Below are 13,598 nucleotides of genomic sequence, written 5' to 3' on the forward strand. Positions count from 1 at the left end.
TTCTTTTTCTTTTTTTAAATAAAGCTCAGTCTTGATAGAGTTCAAACATACGACATCTCAAATAGAAAGTCATTATCTTACCACCCCACTAAACACACACACACAAGTAAGTCCTTAAATATATAATTAAGTTTGTTTTTTTCTATTAGAACGAGCCTCACGCTCGAGCAAAAAGAAAGAAAACTGATAGAGTGAGTTCCTCTCTCGGCCAAAAGATGTCAGCCCTTCTGCCGCGGCGTCTCGGTCCAAGAGAGATGGTTTTGAGGTGCTCGTTTCCAATCTTGGGCTCCTTATCCACTGTTTAGCCTCGGGTTAGAGAGAAGATGTTGTGAGGTTTAGGTGAGACGTTGGTGCTACTCAGATCTGGGTTGTCGAAGTGAGACTAGATCCATCCACAAACTTGGGTTTGTTAACAGTTTGGAGTGTTTTGAGATTGTTTGTTTGGGCAACCATGCAAGCACTCAGATCGGTGTGGGGTCTTCAACGACAGCGGATCTGATGTGTAGCTCTCAATGGCGTCTCTTCTCAGCCGGCAGTTGGTTGTTGATCGGTGGAGGGCTGGGTGAAGATTAGGATGGTTTGGCTTCAGTTGGTTTGCGAGTTGACTTTGGGCCATTCGGTTTCAAATGCCTAGTTTGCAGACTAAATTATTTGAGGTCGAGGCATAGTCACCATCATAGTTTCCGCATATTGGCCCTACTTTTATATCCTTGTGTACCTTATGAAATAGACTGCTCTAATAATCAAACTCCTGTTTAAATTGTAAATTTGAGATGCTTCAGGTTTATATTGTGTTGATGCTCAAGATTCAGGGGTAGCTTGATCTTGTTAACAAGGACGCAGGTCCTGGGTCTCAGCTAATTTAGTGAGCGTCACCTATCAAATAAAATATACTAACGTCAAGAGGAAGACAGCCAACTGCGGTCTTCACTCCTTCGATGCCTAAGTCCGTCAATATATGTATTTATGTTATCTGGGTAATGTTAGTTAAGTAATAAATGCGTAATCAATGAGGAGAGAAGAAGAGATTTTTTATAAGTGAAGCGAGGAGTGACTTTCACTTTGTTTCTGATGTGGCACTGATATGCTTCATTTCTATGCTTTCGAACATCTTTGAGAGACCATGTTCACATGACGTGTGGAGGCTCGTCAAGGTGTCTTTCGGCCTGAGGCTTGGCTCAGGCGAAAGCTTGTCTTCTCAGAGGTCACACTCGTGACTTCGTGAGTTTATCCAACGATAGGAGGTAACTCCAAGTCGTTGCTAATTATACCCAGCAGTGCCCTGTATGTACATAATGTTTTATATTTGGATACAGAGTTTGGTTGTGAACTATGGGGAGCATGCAGGCTCCAGGCATTGAGGTTGGTATTGTGTATTAGAAGTGTTGAATTTGTTTTTACATGATTTAGGTAGTCCATTATTAGAAGTGATTCTCCCAAATTTTTTGTAGAGTTTCTCTTAAGATGAGCCCCGCAGAGTCACTTCGTATTTCAAGGTGAAATCCTTATGGCTCTGGATTGTAATGCTTCCTTACTTGTAGCTTTACTTTCTGATTAAATGAAATGCTATTTCACAATTGTGATATACACAAAAAAAAAAAAAAAAACTTTTTATTTATTTTTTTATTTATGAGTGAGTTAAGTGAAAAAAAAATATTCCTAACTCGAAAGTTTATTGAATCGAAAATAAACATTTTTTTAATCAAAAGAGGTTAGTCACATTTATAATTAAGCAAGCAGTACCAGAAATGACACACCTCAAATGGGCCGACAGAAAGAGCCGTCCTTTAGGACATACAAAAGACCTATATTAACAAGACAGGGCCTCACACTCCCGGGTGTACCCATCTTTTAAGGACAATCAAAACCTAGGAACTCAGAAGTAAAAATAATAAAAGTGGCAACCGAGCAACTAGATCTTGCGACCCAAAGGAAGATTGAACTATGCTAGTTGAGGAAGCAGCCTCTACCTCCCCTCCATTTCCATTCTCTGTATGCACTTCCTCCATAAGTTCAGGTGTAGGAGTCTTACCTGCATCATTTTCCACAGAAGTTTGCACCTTACGATCACTGTCACGAAGTTTCCACTTCTTGGATTTCCTTCCCTGTAATTCTTTCTCTAGAATTTTAGCACACTTAGGCCTATTCTTACTTCCCTTAGGCCATCCCAATTTCTTCTTTCAAGGTGAAACAATCAACTATCCATTCTTATGTTGCAAGATTAGCTGCATGCCATCATCAACCTGGAGCAAAGGTTCCGGGTTTGAAACATACCGCTTGCCTACTCGATCCAAAGCCTCCCTAGCCTTATGCATCACCCCCAGCAACACGGTTGGCTCCTTCAACTAATCCAACACCATTGTGTCACAACCACCATCTGATTTCTAGTTCAGAATAACATCCAAAGGAAGGCCACTCCCCATATTCACCGATCCCAACGGTTTAGTCTTGACTTTCCAACTCTCTAAAAAAGCCGATAAATCCAAACCTAGCCTGCAAACACAGATGCGGCTTGCATGTTCTCCCCTATCAACAAGGCTGGACTCTAGGGAACCTCCAACCCCCCTAAAAACCCTCCAGAACTCGTCGATCCCAGATCCATCAGCGTCAACATACCCTAAGTAGCCGGATGGTCATCCATCATCGCTGTAGGGTTTGTCTGTTTGTCCTTCAGGGATAGACTGGCCAATGCCGAAGCCTGCATCTGAGCAAGGATGTCATCCTTCTTCCTTGTCAAAAGTGCATCACAACCTGCCTCACCATGTTCAAAGAAAGTAGAAACCATAGCTGAGACAGAACCCTTTCACCTTTTCATAGGTGAAAAACAGCTCTGGCACCACCACCGGTGAAAATTCAAACAGTTTCCAAACCCTAACCCGACGCCTGACACCAAGTACCAATTTGATCCTCTGTTCTTCTTCCTTCCTATGTAAGGCAGTTTGGTCGAGCTGGATCACCCTACCCAGAGTTGAACCCACCAGATACAAAGCTGCCTTGTTTCGAAGTCCCACCGGAAGGCCCTGGATGGCTGCCCTGGATGGCTACCCAAGTCTCCACGGAATTCAAAGGAATTTCAGCCACCGGTCCTATGCCATCATAACTTCCAAGCACTAGCATAGTATTTCTGTAGAACCAAGACCTCCATGCAAGATCTTGTTACATTTATTCTCACGATCAAACTGAAACACAAAACGATTTCCAATATCTTGAATTGACAAACCAGATTTCATGCGCCAAATCGTAGAAATGGTACCCTTGAAGCCAAGAAATTTATTCTTTGGCCCTAGAAGTCTCCCCACCATGTACCTTCGATCGGCTTGCAGTGCTGCACGCCCTGCCTATCCCAATGAAACCTTTGCAGAGTCTCAGAGTTGAAGATCTACCGAATTGTTCTCCTCCATATTTACGAGAAAAGGTAGTAAAATTTTATCGACGAGAGACGACGAGAAAACCCTAGCAAAGGAGGCTAGGTCAATTATTTATCCAAGTTCAAATTGAAAATAAACATTACAACTAAACAATTGACGATTGAGTTAAGTGAAATTAATTAAAGCATTGGGAAAATGCTCATTTACCCAATTTTAGCTTAAAATGTGCCCACTTGCCCGACTAAGAGTTTTTAAACCCCATTTACCCAAAACACTCTAAGGGATTATTTCCCCTTTACCCAATTAATTCTTTTTATTAATTTTTGGGACTTTTTTGCCCTCTCCTTCAATCTCTCTACTCTCAGTTTCTCTCTCTCTCTCTCTCTCTCCAGAAGACGTCGGATCTCTCTCTCCCTCCCTCCATCCCTCCGGCAGGTCGCCCACGACGCCTGCTCTAGCCATCGCCGCGCCGAAACTCGTCGTCGTGCTCTCCGCTGCCAGGCTCGACGCCAAGCTGACGGTCCTCGTCGCTGAGAAGCTCGGCGAGGCCGGGGTTGACCTTCTGAAGGAATCGACGACGGACTGAAAATGGCTATCTGCTATTGTGCAGTCATAACCATAAAAGTTGTAACATTAGTGCCCCCCAGTAGACTTTGTATTGGGGGCCAATGATGACTGCTTTATTTATTGACGGACTGAAAACTGCTATTCCAAAGTAAATGTAGTGTTAAATTGCAGTAGTTGATAAATGAAAAAAATTGTGTTGTTTGTGTCAGTCTAGTGGGGGGCAGTAGACAGAATATTGACCCTCATAATGTGGGTTTTTAGACATTATCTGTTGTTTTGAGTGTGAATAACTTGTATAATCTGCGAAACATAGGAAGCGGTGTAATGTTTGATGGTCTATTGGGGGGCAGTAGACACATTAGTGCCACCCAATAATGTCTTTCTTAGGAGACAGTAATCATCTCTTGTTGATTTGTTTGTGATAAAGTGCAATACACTGTGAATCCTTGAAACTGGTGCAAGTTTTAATGGTTTAGTGGGGGGCAGTAGACACATTACTGCCCCCAAATAATGTCTTCATACGAAGTCAGAACCCTTCACTTAACTGGTGCAAGTTTTAATGGTTTAGTGGGGGGCAGTAGACACATTACTGCCCCCAAATAATGTCTTCATACGAAGTCAGAACCCTTCACAAAACTGGGGCAAGTTTTAATGGTTTAGTGGGGGGCAGTAATAATGGTTTAGTGGGGGGCAGTAGACACATTACTGCCCCCAAATAATGTCTTCGTGTTAAGTTTAGGGTTTAGGGGCAGCGTTAGGGGCAGTAGACACATTGCCGATGAACTGCGACGAGGACGTTGGAGTGGCTGGATCGCCGATCAATCGAACGGCGACGAGAACGTTGGATCGCCGACTGGAGCTTCATCGTCGTGTTCAGATTTGGACTGCATCTCCGGCGCGGCGATCAGAGAGAGAGAGACAGACCGGAGGTGGAGATCATGGGGAGGAGAGAGAGAGAGAGAGAGAGAGAGAGAGAGAGAGAGAGAGAGAGAGAGTGGAGGTGGAGATCGGGGGGAGAGAGAGAGAGTTTGGGAAGGAGAGAGAGACTGATAAGAGATGGATGGGTTTTAATTTAATTAACAGGGGCTAAAATGTCAATAGATGTAAGATTGGGTAAATGAGGTTAAAAAACTCTTGGTGGAGTAAGTGGGCATTTTTTGGGCTAAAAATGGGTAACTGGTCACAGCCCCTAAAGCATTTTACACTTATTTTGACACAATTTTATAGCATTTCTTCATATCAAAAAGACAAAAATGCATTTCTCGATTGTAGAAATGAAATATGTTTTTAACTCGTTGCGAGCTTGTCGAACAGGTTCTCCAATTTCACAACTGAGGCATTGAACTCATGAGAAGAATAAGTGGAAATCTACTCAGTAAAGTATGATTGCTCCTTGCAAATTCGTTTAATTTTCAAACTATGTACCTATATATATACCCTTATATAAGGTATAATTGAAGCCGAAAATAGCTCATAACCCTTTTGAAAGCAATGTAATTAGATGCAGCTTCACTAGATCCATCTGAATGAGAATCAGTCATTCTCCATCCCTGTTAGCAAAAACAATATCAATATTAGTTGTTATTTCCAATTTTATTCAATTATACATTGAAACATAGTTATGATTAAGTGTATGAAGAAATACATACGCTAACTTCAAAAAATCATCCGTAAAAATAAGACTTTCTTGTGAGGATTACTCAACAAAAAAGAACTACAACATATAATTTACCTAAAAGATTATCCTTGTTGCCAAGAGTTCTAGAGTCAACACTAAGCATTACATCGTCTTTATATTTAATTGAAAGCAAAATTGGTTGTTCCATGGTGGAGACTCTGAAGCACTTTATAGCCATTAACTGTTGAGGCAAGTCATAGCAAAGCAAGTTACCATTCTGGTGTGGTCTTAGTTATGCATGAGTTTTATCAAAATAAACCTATCCCATGCCGAGATGGTCACAGATTACGACAGGAGAAATGGAGAAATTTTTCTGTCCTCCTGTAGAACCATGTCAGAATGACACATGGTCTGACGGCCCAATAGAATAATGCCATGTGGATCTTTTTTCCACCTCATATCATGATAACTTTACCTTTACTGCAGTAAAACTTCTAAACTCCTAAGGGTCCTTGACCCAAAGCACCAAAATTGGCTATAACTATCCCACTTACCCCAGCCAGAGATTTTTATTCTCACTAACCCAGTTTAAAAGGAAATGACAACTTTGCCCTTAAACTAATTAAAAAACTACATCATGCCACTCTCTCATCTCTCTCCTCCCTCGATCCGGTTTCTCTCTCTCCCCCCAATCTCCAGTTTCTCTCTGTCTCTCTCCCCCCAATCTCCGATCCGGTTTCTCTCTCTCCCCCCCCCCACCTCTGCAGAGAACAGAGAACAGAGATAGAGATGGTTCGCGTCATCAGAGCTCAGCGTAAGGGTGCCGGGTCCGTCTTCAAGTCCCACACCGACCACTGCAAGGGTCCGGCCCGATCTCCGATCTCCGATCTCCACCGGTTTCTCTCTCCACCGGGAGCAACGTCATGCAGGAGGAACTTCGTGTCAGGGCTCGAGTTCTTCTCTGTTGTATTGGAGTCGCTGGACGCGGCGGTGCCGGGCAGCGACATGGTGAGGAAGAGCGAAGAAATTTCTGTTGAGGCCGAAGATCAAGGCTCGGCGGTGTTTTTTTTTTTTTTTTTTGTCTATTTGGATGGAGCTTTATCGATGCAAATCGAAATGGTGCTAGTGTGCAACTTCTGTTTTTTTTTTTTTTTTTTGGAATTGTGTGCAAAACAAAAGTCCCATAAGGAAAGAAAAAAGAAAAAAAATGCTCTATTGCCCCTCAATAGTAGTCTATTGGGGGGCAATACATGGCTGATAGTCTTCTATTGGGGGGCAATACATGGCTGATAGTCGTCTATTGGGGGGCAATATGGGGCAATAGAGGTCTATTGGGGGGCAATACATGACTGATAGTCTTCTATTGGGGGGCAATACATGGCTGATGGTCGTCTATTGGGGGGCAATACATGGCTGATAGTCGTCTATTGGGGGGCAATACATGGTTGATAGTCGTCTATTGGGGGGCAATAGATGTCTATTGGGGGCAAAAAAACTTTCCCGTGAGATTTTCAGCAAATTCCGGTGGGAGGCAGCCGGTGACCGGATTCCGGCGAAAGTTGGCCGGATTCCGGCGGCCGGTGACCGGGCTCCGGCGAAGTCTCCTATGGTTTCTCTCTCTTGCATTTTCTCTATCTCTCTCTCTAAGTAACAAAGGGGTGAGGGGTAAAATGGTATTAAAAAAAAATTAAAAACAAAAAAAAAATCTTAATGGGGTATTAGGGAAGACTCCCTTAGAGTGTATTGGGTAAGAGAGAATTAAAAAAACTTAATGGGGTAAGTGGGAAAAAAATCTCTAAAAATGGTGTAAATGGATAAAAACCCAACTCCTAAACCTTCTGTTACCCAAGTAAGGAGTATATATGCTGTAGTGGAGTAGTCGGAGGCATCCCAATCACCTCAGGTATCATCTTCTCTTTAGCAAATGCGATTTTTAGCTTTTTATATGAATCTGTGATTTGATTTTTCAATTCATGAAATTGAAATTAATGGTAATTGCATCTCATTTCAGTTTGGGTATTGAAATTTGATGTTTGTTCATGCTCTGGGTTTCTGGTTTTAATTAATACTTTTACTATTGGAAGGTTCAATCTTTGCTCGCTGTCTTCAGATTATGAAGGGTTTTATATCTGCTGTAGAGTAAAAGAATGTTTTACTGAGCTATGAGTGGATAGGTTTTTGTTATACCATATGTGTCAAATAACCCTTTCTTCAATGAAAGGGAAAGTGTAACGACGTTGCGGCAGATTGGCTTCCAATGCTAGCTAAAATGGGGGTGGATTTGGGGCTTTGGATTAATCAACCTCCACTTTCACTGATGAAGGTTTTCAAAACTGATGGTTAGGAGGAGCAATGTTGGATTAGATTCTAGCATTAGTTAGTTGTTTGTAGTTTTTTCTTTCCTGCTATTTCTTTTGCTTTTGTAACTTCTTTTGTTTTCTTTGCTGCTGCATTTGCAGCTTTAATGAAGTATTCATTGATCAAATAAATAAATAAAGCGTATTTAACAAATTATACGCCAACCCCAAAACTACTATTATTGGCTGTCTTCTCCTTTGGTAGCATATCAAAAGTCTTCCCCCCTGAAGTATCATAGCATATTTATATCACCAAAACCATAGAACAGCTGCAAAAATTTCATTTTTGAAACAAGTTAAAATTATTGCACTATAAAATACACTAAAAGAAAGCAAGGAAAAAAAAAGAAACATGTTTTACTTTTGTACGCATTACCTTACAATGATGTATATTAGATGATAACTATAATTTGAGAATCAAATCGATCCTATTCTTATACACACATAATGGCTGTTATTATTTTAGGCATTGTATATTTCACCCTGTGGGGGTGATGGGTGATGACTCAAAAGAACACAACTACTGCCCATATCGAAAACTGATAGCTATCCCTGTCATATCAGTTCCACCCCCCCTCTCTCTCTCTCTCTCTCTCACGTGTGTTTGCTGGGAGTTGATAAAAGTGGGACATTGTGACTGAATGGCTCCACTATATTGATTGAGTTCTTTTGAATGGACTGGGAAGTCTTGTTGTTTAGGTTTCTCATTTCATGTACTTATTGCTTATCTGGGTTGACATTATGTAATGAAATGTTGTTGACAACATAAATTTATAGCTATTTTGTTATTCAATTTTGCAGATCTAAACATTGAGGATTTTGTGATGTGTAGTGTGCTTACGTTTATTGGATCAATAGATGTAAGGTACATCCTCAAGTACTCACTTATGCCCTATTATTCATATTGTTCCCACTGTTTTCCTAATTATATTTTTTCCTTGTTTGACGTCCTGATACATACCTCCTTCATTTGGAACTGCTTAACTTCATGCTGATTGCAATGTCAACTCAGCTTCTTTCTGGGCCATCCCCAGGACCAGAAGATGTGAACCCATTTCTTGATGCAGCAATGTCTCAGGTTACTGGACAAAAATGTGCTTTTGAAAGGGAGTAGATATCTTTCTGACAACCCTTACTGTAAGGCCTTGGAACATGCAACAGATGTTGAATGTAAGATGCTTTAGTTATCTCCTTATGTATTCTTATTATGAGGTTTCATTCAGATAACTGGAGTACATATTTTTCTGGCTTGCAGTTGATCGTGTAGATACTGAGGGTAATGGGCGTAGTGGTCCAGTTTTGAGGTTACCTTTTGCTTCCCTGTTCGATACCCTTGGAATGTTAAGTATCTGTTTTTCCTTTTATTCTTGTGTTTGTAGATGATATTACTTTTTGGTGTTGTCATAGGCTGATTCTTTGTATGTGTTGTCATCTAAGTGGCTGTAGGCTTCCTAAGGTGGACTGCAATTGTGTATTATGTATATGGAAGTAAAATGACAGACAATCAGGGTTTGGACATTTTAGGTGTCTTTCGTGTGCAAAAATAACAATTATATATAAAAAAAGTGTTTAGAACGAACAAATTAATTTATATTTTCTTTATTTTTGATTCCTAGGCTGTATGGTAGAGGCTTGTGGTAGCTCTAATGCTTAACAGTGTTTACTCCTCAAGTCCTATACTTGAAATCCCAAGTTCGTACGTCACCTAAATATTGTTTGATAAATAAAGAGATTGCTCAGGCCAAGGATTTTCATACCTGTTTGTTAACAATATATGTATATCAATATACCGTTCAAAAGTGAAAATTTGTGGTCCTTTATGGTTTGGTGGTGATTTCCATGGGCATGCTACTCAATAGCCCTGCTCAATATCTAATGGTCTATGCAAACTGAAAGTACTAGTTTCGTTTTGAATTTCTCATTTTTTGCCTCTGCAGGTACTTGACTGATGAGGCTGCTGCACTTTTGCTTTACTCTTTATTGCAAGGAAATGCTGACTATCTGGAGTGTGTCTTGGTGCGAACTGATTTGGATACACTGGTATGTTAACAGCAGCTGATCACTGTCATTGGAAAAAATAGAAACGGACCAGTATTTTGTGGCAAAAGTTATGTTAATATACATACTGTATTTCTTGCATTTAATGTCTTTGGAAATAGGTCATAGCCTTGAGTTGATGATTTAACAATATCTTGGTACATTCTTTGGTACTAAATTGAAATCAACACTTGATACTGACCTGTATTTATATGATGAAATGGACAGTTGATGCCCATCCTGGAAGCGTTATATGATGCTCCAAAAAGGACATCTAATCAAATCTACATGTTGCTGATCATACTTCTCATACTTAGGATTCATCTTTTAATGCAAGCATTCACAAATTGGTAAGGATTGCCTCCTGTAGCCAGCAGGTTATAATTTTAGATATGGGTCATATTAATCTAACTTTCACATGAACAGATACTTCCTTCTGTTCCCTGGTACAAAGAACGTCTCCTTACCAGACATCTCTTGGTTCATTACTCTGATAAGGACAGTGCAGTATAACCTATCTGAGTTGCAGGTATCTATCTGCCTCTTTTACTATGAACTTTCTTGAAGTGCTTTATTGCTGTTATTATTAGATTGCTTATATCTCGATATCTATGTCAATTACATGTAAGACCTTGCAATTTTTGTATTTCATGGGCTGTAATTTGGTTAAGGTATATGTTAAATTTGCAGAACTGGAATATGATTTAACAAGTTGGTTTTCTTAGTAGTCACAGAAACAGTGATTGTGCTCACCCTTTATTTGGAGATTTTGGGTACTTCCCTGATTAACATGTTTACTTTGTTTAATTGTAACAGGATGTTTATCTCCATACAACTTGTCTAGCAACTTTGGCAAACATGGCACCTCATGTCCACCGTTTGAGTGCGTATGCATCCTAGAGATTGGTCAGCCTATTTGATATGCTCTTTTGGAAGTATGTCCTTTTCTGTCTGCCTCGTTGTTTCTTTCTTTATTTTTTTCTCTTTTCCATTAACTTTACTCTGTTCTTTTCTATTTGTTCGGGAATTCATATTTTTATTCTGCCTTTCTTACACTTACTAGTGAATTAGTTAACATATTGCTCTTGTCGTAATCTTTGGTTTAGGTATAACAAACTAGCAGAGGTGCGTGATAATCAGATGACATTAGCCAAAGGCAACTCAATAGAAGACGATACTGTAATATGCCACGTACCTTGCATATATTCACCTTATATTATTCTATTGTCTGCTAAGCTATAACCTTTTTCGTTGCAGTCAACGGAGATGCATATATATACCGACTTCTTGAGACTTGTCCTTGAAATATTAAATGCAATTTTGACATATGCTCTGCCACGGAATCCTGAGGTATGGTGACTTATTAGTCATCCATGTGAGATATTGTTGTATGTCTATGAGGGATTGAGTACATTGTCCGGTTTCCATATTTCTTAAATCAATGCAATGGTGCAGGTTATATATGCGATAAATGCACAGGCAGGAAGTATTTCAGCCTTTCAGGAATCATCCACATTTCAGTGAGCTGCTTGAAAACATTTATACACTATGCTCCATATAAGCCCCCTCCTCCTCCTCCTCTCTCCCTGTCTTATTCTCATCAGCGGGCAACCTTTGGTGGCACTTGGCTTCCGTTTACCTTTTTTAGTAACTTGAAAACAATTCATGTCTTACAGAAGAAATCACCTCTTGGTGCATTTGACCAGAGTTATATTGTTTGTCTGGTGTTGTAGGTGTTAGATTTTTTCAATAGTCGTGTGGATGCACAAAGAACAGATGGAGAATGGTCAGTGGAAAGAGTACTTCAAGTCATAATCATTAATTGTAGATCATGGCATGGTGAAGGGATGAAGGTAAAAAGGGAAAAGAGAATTACATTGTTGAATAAGTCGATTTGAAGTTGTACCCGGGAGATTGTTGTTTATAATATCTTCAAAATCTTGTATTATCAGATGGTCACCCAGTTGCGCTTCACATATGATCAAGAGAGTCATCCAGAGTTCTTTATTCCATACTTGTGGCAGCTAGTACTATCCCGCTGGTAACGCTCATCTCCTTATAGTGGAAAAGGATAAGAAAGAAGGGTGCTTATTTTATTGTCCTCTGGCCATATTTGAAGTCTTTTATACATCCCTCATTTTTTCCCGGTATAGTAATTATCCAGTAAATATGTTGGATGAACGTCCATTTAATGATGAATCTTGTTATTGATTTTGCAATTCTTACTGGTTGAATACAGTTCCATGTTTAACTAATTTCACTTTTCATTCATGCTTCTCATTACAGTGGAATCAGTTTCAATCCTTGAGCCATAGATTTGTTTCCAATTGATCAACCTTTCGAGGTATGACCTAATAACATAGGGCAGGGACATTTGAACTTCGGTTTGATTTATTTCCTGATTTAAAGTGCTTCACTAGCATGTAAATTGAAATGCATATTCTTTTGTGCAGAAACAGAGTGATTATGAATTGGTGTCCGACAATCATGTAAATGGAGAGGTGGCAAAGCATGCAGTCTTTCTTGATCCATAGATGGAATATATGGGTAATGCCACAAGAGATGTTGAGGTTTCTTGGTGGATTTGTAAATATACATGAAATAGTAGAAAGAAAAATGTATTCTTCTCATTCTTTTCTGTTTATATGTGTGCAACACTAGAGGCCTTCTATATATGTAGATGTATCCCAAAATCTTTGATGTAATGAATAAGAGAAGATGCTCATTTCCATCTTCAATCCTCATAATGTACTAATGTAGTTCAAAAATAATTCAGATTTGTCTCTACTGGTTGTCCTTCAACATTAGAATCTAGAGTGGATTTTCTAGTTTTAGATTAGACATAGCTGCAATTCTGTTCTGTATTACGTGAGGAGGGCTTTTGCTTGAAATTTATTTGTTCATTGCCTATTGTATCTAGGCCGATGTTTTGATCTTAATGTTGCATAGGTTAATATGCAAGCAGTTTTCTATGCTAGATGACCTTCAAGTACGAAGATTGTTTTCCCTTGTAAGAACACCTTATCCCACTCATCAGCTTATCACAGATACCTCTTTTCTTGTTTGTTTTTTCTTTTGAGAACGCTTTTGCCGCTGCTAATCGTATGTAAGTTTCATTAGGGCCTTGTCTCTATTGTGACGGTGAAAAAAATAAAGAGATTGCGCAAACTCGCAAAGGAGTATATGAACACACTTGGCAACGTATCCCAAGCACCTGTTCCCATAATTTATTTTCTTAAACAACAAGCTCCTCTAACAGATTTCCTATGTACCAAATGCAGAATATCGTAAACAGAATGTATATATTTAATTCCAAAATAGTGTCAATCCAGTTTCCAATCACGAAATTCATTCCAGTACCAATGTTCTTGAAACATGTTAAAGGACAGAACATTTAACACTTGTCCGGTAACGTTTTTTAAAATGATTTTTCAAAAACTAATTTTGAAAATAAAAAAGAGAAAACGAGATTGGATTTTTGAGATCCGAAAATGTGTCCGGTAGCTTATTCCAAAAACAATTTTCAAAAACGAGAGAAGATGGCGACTAGAGATGAGAGACAGACCTGAGAAGAAGAGAGCGACGTGAGAATATGGAAGGAAGAGAACACGTTCTTTTTTTTCTTTGTTTTGGAAAATATATCTCCGTGTT

At 39.5% G+C, this 13,598-nt stretch overlaps 1 pseudogene; it reads left to right on the forward strand.

Moving 5' to 3' along the window:
* The first annotated feature begins 7,354 nt into the window (after positions 1-7,354).
* On the forward strand, positions 7,355-12,799 carry LOC133711813 (uncharacterized; annotated as a pseudogene).
* The last annotated feature ends 799 nt before the right edge of the window (positions 12,800-13,598 follow it).

This window comes from Rosa rugosa, chromosome 5 (assembly GCF_958449725.1).
Source record: "Rosa rugosa chromosome 5, drRosRugo1.1, whole genome shotgun sequence".
Lineage (NCBI taxonomy): Eukaryota > Viridiplantae > Streptophyta > Magnoliopsida > Rosales > Rosaceae > Rosa > Rosa rugosa.